General features: G+C 38.4%; 1 protein-coding gene across 1 annotated transcript in view; it reads right to left on the reverse strand.

Annotated features, from left to right (window-relative positions):
* The window catches only part of LOC136858612 (TP53-binding protein 1), a 770,373-nt gene extending 762,803 nt beyond the window's left edge, over positions 1-7,570 (reverse strand). The window contains exon 1 of the mRNA XM_067138308.2: positions 7,559-7,570. The gene's annotated coding sequence lies outside the window, so the exon portion shown is untranslated. The remainder of the gene's footprint in view (positions 1-7,558) is intronic.
* Positions 7,571-7,816: the final 246 nt, after the last annotated feature.

Genomic DNA, 7,816 nt, shown 5'->3' on the forward strand with positions numbered 1-7,816 from the left:
TCCTCACCATCTACCTGAATGGCCTGATTGCTTGTGGATATGACGTAATATATTCAGTCTTCTTTTCATTTAAGCACAGGCTGTATTGTGCTAGCCGACTGCTCCATTCTTGGATTTGGCATTGCAGATCAACCTGAGTCTCAGAGGCCAATATTACATCGTCTGCATAGAGAAGCATCCCTGGCAAAGAATGGTGCAGGTCTGCTGTTACAGTGTGCATCTCTAGAATGAACAAGAGCGGTGACAGCACTGAACATTGGTGAACGCCGATGGTGATGGTGAAGTCACTGGATGCTCCTGCGGCAGCCTGAACATAGCTCCTAGGGTCTACATAGAGCAGCTGAACCCAGTTGACAAGGTATTCTGGTATGCCATGCTATCACAGTGCAAGCCATATGAGGTCATGCGGTACGCGATCAAAGGCCTTCACAAGGTCCAGGAAAGCCAGATGGAACAGCTTGTTCTTCTCATGATGCTTTTCAATCAAGAGCCGTGCAGCATGGATTGCATAGGTCATGCCACAATTCTTTAAAAATACAGCTTGGTTTCTGGAAAGCTCAACGAAAACAGGAATCACATAAGTATTTCAGATATGGCACTGAACTCAACCCGTTGTCTTTAATATATATCCCCAAAATTTTTATAAATTCCAGCTTATTTTGCGGGGTTTTTTTTTGTCATAGGTAAATTTCAGTAATTTGCCAGTATTAGTCGCCTCCTGTCTGGACATTATCCTCATAATCAACTACCTTTACATACTGCTGACCAAACACTTCTGCCTTCTGTAAGTCCTCACATATACCCTTGTTCATTAACCCGCGAGTGGTCGCTAGCCGAAATGTAACGTGAGTGGTCGCGCGTGAGACTTTCTCTCACGTTAAAATAAATATGACATTTTTCACAGTTTTGTGGAGCGTAAGGCTGAAATTTACTACTGAAATGAAATGCAAGTTCTGCTTATATATTTTAGATTAAAATGAAATTATTAGCTCTGAGAGAGAGAGAGAGAGAGAGAGAGAGAGAGAGGTGTCTTACGGCTTTTAGTGCCGTGAGTGTCCGAGGACAAGTTCGGCTCGCCAGATGCAGGTCTTTTGATTTGACGCCCATAGGCGACCTACGCGTCACGATGAGGATGAAATGATGATGAAGACGACACATAAACCCAGCCCGTGTCAGCGAAATTAACCAATTAAGGTTAAAATGCCCGACCCCGCCGGGAATCAAACTCGGCTCTTCTGTGACCAAAGGCCAGCACGCTAACCATTTAGCCATGGAGCCGGACATGATTAGCTGTTTATAAAAGACACAAATTACTACTTAAAATAACATATGCAATGTACATAAAAATAACTTCCGTCCTGAATTTGTAAAAAATAAAATCTCACACATGCATTATATCTAGTAGTATTTACGTACAAACCAAGGTTTCTGAACACAATAACATTTTCAAAACCAAGAAGTGCTCATAATGCAAATACTAACGCGTACAACAGTAGTAAGGTTCCCTCTCCACTTCAAAATAACACCAACGTCATTGGTCGCGCGATGAGAGAAACTCTCACACAGCGTGCACGGACACATAGGAACCTTTGTCCTGACTAGGGGAGGGGGTGCTTACCCTTCAAATGTGAATTACTCTACTCACGACAGTTACGAACTCAGCTAGAAGAGGAAATAGTCACCTCCATTTCATCAATGTGAAGTAATATCACAATAAAAACTAATGTGGCACAAAATCTCATACAGCGACCACTCGCGGGTTAATGATCCCTAGAATGTCTTTCCCGAAACCAGTTTCTGCCTTAAACCATGAGTAGATATCCTTCCATTGTTCCCTAAAACTCATATGACTGCTGATTATGTTTGCCATCATTTTATCCTTAGCTGACCCTTTCGCTAAATTCAATTTCCTAGTAAGTTCCAACAATCTCCCCTTAATCCTGTAACTGTTCCTAACTATATCTGTCTAATCTGCACCTCTTCTTAATCTCTTTATTTTTCTGTTATATTATAATGGGTCCTTAGCATTCCTTTCCACTTTTAAAGGTACCAGTACATACCTGTTTTCCTACAGGCTGCTTACATTTTTATTTACCATTTTCCATTGACCATAATTGCTTTCTAAAAATTTTCCCATACCTGTCTTATGAACCATATATGGTATTGCATGATAGTCCTACTTTTACAACATTTCTTCCTATAATTTTTTTTAAATGACAAAGAAGCTTCATGATCACTTATACCGTCTATCACTTCAGTTTCTTTATAGAGGTCATCTGGTTTTATCATCACCACCTCTAGAATATTTTTCCCTCTAGTTGTTTCCGTCACTTTCTGATTCAGCTCTTATTCCCATATGAAGTTATTCACCATCTGTTGTCCATGCTTACTGTCAATCGCATCACCTTCCTGTTTTACATTTAAAGCCTCTGCTGCTACCTTCCCAATCCTAGCCACTTCCCATTCTTGCATTGCCAAAAACCTTTGATGTGTTAGTGTGATGTTAAAACCACTAGCAAAAAAAAAAAAAAAACCACGACAAACTTTCTAGTCTGTCAAACACACAAAATTTCAATGAAAATTATAACACTACTAGCTGCTGATGTACCCGTGCTTTGCTACGGGATTCTCAGAAAGACTGACTTTGTGATTTCCCTAACTGAAGACAACATAGGTCATTAGAAAAACGTCAGTAGGAATGTAACGATTAAAAGCAATGTTATCATGTAAAATACTTGATCAAATGAACAACCGACCACGCAAGTTGGCGGTGCGGTTAGGGGTGCGCAGCTGTGAGCTTGCATCCGGTAGATAGTTTGTTCAAGTCCCACTGTCGGCAGCCCTGAAGATAGTCTTCCGTGGTTTCCCATTTTCACACCAGGCAAATGCTGGGGCTGTACCTTAATTAAGGCCACTGCCGATTCCTTCCCACTCCCAGGCCTTTCCTATCCCACTGTCGCCATAAGACCTATCCGTGTCGGTGCAACGTTAAGCAAGTTGTAAAAAAAAATGAACCACCACACATTTTCTCACTTTCAACTAACAGTACTACGGTGCCGATCTAACAGTCCAAAGTTCCAGAGCTGGAATGAGCAGGCCACAGACTGCCGTAAACACTCCTCTGCCATTATTCTGTTAAATATGCACACTGATCATTCCAATCAGTGCCTCAGAGTAGGGATTGAATAGCTCGAATGTTATGATGAACCAGTGTGTTACGTACCAGTAGTATAAGAAAATTTATGAACCAGAGGAATGGCATTCTAAAGAAGAAAGTTATCTAACTCCCCAGCTAGTTCCTGCCAACATTCAGGCAGGCTGCTACACTCGGTACCACCGGGCAAGTTGGCCGTGTGGTTAGGGGCGCGCAGCTGTAAGCTTGCATCCAGGAGATAGTGGATTCAAACCCCACTGTGGGCAGCCCTGAAGATGGTCTTCCATGGTTTCCCATTTTCACTCCAGGTAAATGCTGGGGCCGTACCTTAATTAAGGCCAAGGCCGCTTCCTTGACACTCCTAGCCCTTCCCTATCCCATCGTCACAATAAGACCCATCTGTGTCGGTGCGACTTAAAGCAAATTAAAAGCAATACTCGGTACACAGTAGTAATCCTATCTATCTGCAACAGAAGACACAAAGCACAGCACAACAATGGCCAATGTAATGTTACTGTTGATCAATTTTATGAGATTTTATGTATTGTAGGCCTTCACATTCAGTTTCCTTTTGACTCTGCGATATTAGGGCACCTTATAAAATTATTTATAGCGTAGACTGTAATTCCTCATTCTCTGAATTTACATGCCGATTTTCATTAAATTCTGTTTACCCATATTCACGTGACCCAGCGCTGATACGGGTTTATTAACAAAAATCCAAATTCATGAATATCTCTGCGATCATAGTTGGTACGGTAACAATGTATAAGACATAACTGATCGTAAATATAATACTATATAACTTTAGTTATGTAGTATTTATCGATACGACCACTAATAACAAAAATATTTGGTAATTAAATTTTAGGCCTTCCCGTAAACTACCATTTTGCTCAGCGTGAGTACAATTATTTACAGCGTAGATTGTAGCGACTTATTCCCTGACTTCGTATACCGATTTTCATTAAATTCTCTTCAGCCGTTTTCTCGTGATGCGTGTACATACATACATACATACATACATACATACATACAGACAGACAGAAAGAAATTACGGAAGAGTAAAAAAATGCATTTCCTTGTTACTATGGACATGACCAATACAGAAATACCATTCTTTTCAAATTCTGAGCAATGTACACACAAAACTCTTATTTTATATATAATGTTAGAATGCACACTATTACACCAGCCACTGGAAAGTATGGCTTCCTTCTTTAAAAAAAAAAAAAAAAAAAAAAAAAAACTGAATTTCACATACATTACACAAAGCTCCAATGGCATTAAATTTCCCTTGTTATATTCTCTATCTTCCATGGCATTTTTATAAGATTTTTTTTTTTGTTTTTTCGCAAGTTATGGCGACGACGGGACAGCAAAGGGCTGGATGTGGGAAGGAAGCGGCCGTGGCCTTATTTAACGTACAGCCCCAGCATTTGCCTGGTGTGAAAATGGGAAACCACAGAAAACCATCTTCAGGGCTGCCGACAGTGGGACTCGAACCCACTATCTTCCGAATACTGGATACTGCAAGTCATTGTAAGTTTTGACTAGGTTGACATTAAACAAATATTCTGGAAATTGTATGCATACTGGATACTGGCCGCACTTAAGTGACTGCAGCTATCGAGCTCGGTATGTTCTTTTTTATTACTATTATCATTGATAAACATAATTATAATTTACTTTGCTACCTCATTATTTCTAAACAAGACAACAACTCTATACATTGCAATATATGAATTTCATATTTGGGTTGTCGCATATTGACTGTATAGTAAAAGAAAAATAATCTAACTTAATTAGTCCACCTTAGTCAATACAAAACATGTACCTGCTATGTCATTTTTCTTAAAGTTTCTTTTAAGACACGTGTGTATTGATTAAGGTGGACTAATTATATTCCTTTAACTCCATTTCACGTTATGAAAGTTGTGACATACATCATTTAACTGGAAGTTCACATCTGTAATCCAGCTAGCCAAACTATGCCAGTCACCAGTTAAAGGTGAACTGTTTAAGCCAAAAGTAAAAGTGAAATGAAGTAGCCTGGCTGACCCTAACTTGGCAGGTTCGATCCTGGCTCAGTCCGGTGGTATTTGAAGGTCCTCAAACACATCAGCCTCGAGTCGGTAATTTATTGGCACGTAAAAGAACTCCTGCAGGACTAAATTCTTGCGCGTCAGCATCTCCGAAAACCGTGAAAGGTAGTTAGTGGGACGTAAAGCCAATAATATTACTTATTAAAAGTGAAGTAATTATAGAGAGAGAGAGAATATCATACAAGCAACCTTTCTACTGCACTTTTCACATCATTAAACATTTGCACTGTAACTCCTCAATTCTAATGTTTTGTATGCATTCTTACAATCAACAAACATTTGTCCTGTCATACAGCCTCTTTACTATACAGTGCATGGTCTACAGTCCTTTCTTACCTATCACAAGCTTTGTCTCATTTTTCCTTGACTTTCCAGTGTATATCAAAGTAATACCAGTAATCAATCTGTTCATTAACATTTGCAATAAGCTTCATCTAGCAGAATTGTAACATTTGAGCAATGTATGATGTTTATATATTCATTCCTGCCGGGAATGTTGAGGAAATATCCAATGTTTAAATTATTAAGTTAAACATGAAAAGGTATAAATTATAATCTGAACAAGCTCAGCGCAAGAGATTCTTTCAACTTTAGCACTAGCTTTATGATGATCACTAATTTTAAATACATTTTATAGAGTAAACTTATTTTTATATAATTCCAAAAAGCCTTTCCTGGGACATTACTTCCACAATTGCAACAGCCTGAATGCCTCTTCGAAGTTCCTACGTAAAATTCTCATTCGCAAGAAACCATACTCAACACATGTCCATAAGCCCTGACAGTTGTTTAATGATAAAATTTCCAAACGAATTAACCCCAAGACAAATGGCAATAGCCATATATTGGAAATGTCATTATTTTCAACGTAAAGAGCCAGCAGTTGGTCAATTAACTCTTCACACAGTCTGTTTATATATTAATTTCAGGCAGCAAACTATGTTAGATTGGAACCTTTCAAACCTCAACAAGTCGGACATATACAGTTATACACAGTGAGCAAATGCGGGCAGGGAAGTGATTTATATATCTGTACTTGTGGGACTTTTAATCACAACAAGCCAATATTTTTTTGGAAAGTTGACAAAGCTTTTTATCTGATCTGCTTATATTAATTATTTTAAAGTGTTTTTGTTTTGTAAATGTAGCATTTTCCTTAAAGGTGTTTTTTAATGTTATGTACATATTTTTAATAACTTGCCGATTTTGAATTGTACGGCTGAGGATGACCAAAAGAGAAGGTCGAAACCGGTACCAGAAACAAGAAATGTAATTTTTAGTCATTTAATGTATTGTATTGAAAGGTCGATGATTCATTCCCCTCCTATTATTTTCCTATAAAAGAAAAAATACTTTTGGGGGCGGATTGGTGGGATTATAGCAAGCGTAGAAGAAGGATCTCTCCTCTCTGGTACTCCACGTATTGTAAAACGTTCCTATTCAATCTTTACTAATGATTACCAATGCCGGCCCGCTTGCGGAAGCGCCACCCTTTAATACAGTGTCAATACGGATCGAATACGAAGTTTCTTTACATATGGATTAACCAAGTTCAGTTATCAAAAGTGAGAAAAAGACGTAAGATTTAAGAACACTTCTCACCAAATGATCTTCCACAAATAGAGGTGTCTCAACAGATCTGGATCGTGTCTTCTATCATTCTCCTCATACATTAAAGCATTGGCAATCTGACCCGTCGTACAGTTACCCGGCTAGTTAAAAATCGTTCACAGCAATATCGCATCGTATTAAACCAAAACAAACATATATTCTTATGATCGATTTCATCCAAGGTGCTAATTAGTACATGTCTACTATTTCTTTCACCTACAAATTATTTTTGCTTTTCCTAATGCAATGGAAACTTCCCGCCTACAGCACACCAATACAAGATCAGCTGGTAACAGTTCAGATCGTTAGCATATCCATGGGCAATGTTGGCAACGCCATATTTTCAAAACAATATGGCGGCATCAGAAAAATATACACAAATACACAATCACCATATAATACACACACACATGTCATTAGAATAGTCATGTGATGAGTACTTTCGAACATTTAAAGTAATAAAGCGGACTTCAATAAAAAACACTACCTCGTCAAAGAAAAGCAAACCACAACGCACTTTAACCAAACATTTTAAACTTGAGATATAAATCCGACACCCCTAGGAAATATACCACTTTACTGTATTGTCAGCAAAACAAACATCACTCAAAATTACTCAATTCGGAACATCATATGGCAGATGACACTTGCACATTTTAAAATAATAAAATCATCTGTCATAACTTACAAGTTAATTCTTTAGAACCACCTTCCCAAACTTAAAAAAAAAAAAAAAAAAAAAAAATCAAGATATTCACCTTGCCTTCACACGAAACTCGGCGCAAACCGGCTTCAGAGTTCAGGCTAATGTGCTGGGCTAGACACCGGCAGTCATCAAAGAGTAGCCTTTACACAGACAAATACGCACACAACTACCTGAATCCATTAGAATGTAATGAAACTTAAAGTCCTGTAAATTCCAAGCGTGTTTTTTTAACACAGAGAA

The sequence above is a fragment of the Anabrus simplex genome, chromosome 1 (assembly GCF_040414725.1).
Source record: "Anabrus simplex isolate iqAnaSimp1 chromosome 1, ASM4041472v1, whole genome shotgun sequence".
Taxonomy (NCBI): Eukaryota; Metazoa; Arthropoda; class Insecta; order Orthoptera; family Tettigoniidae; genus Anabrus; species Anabrus simplex.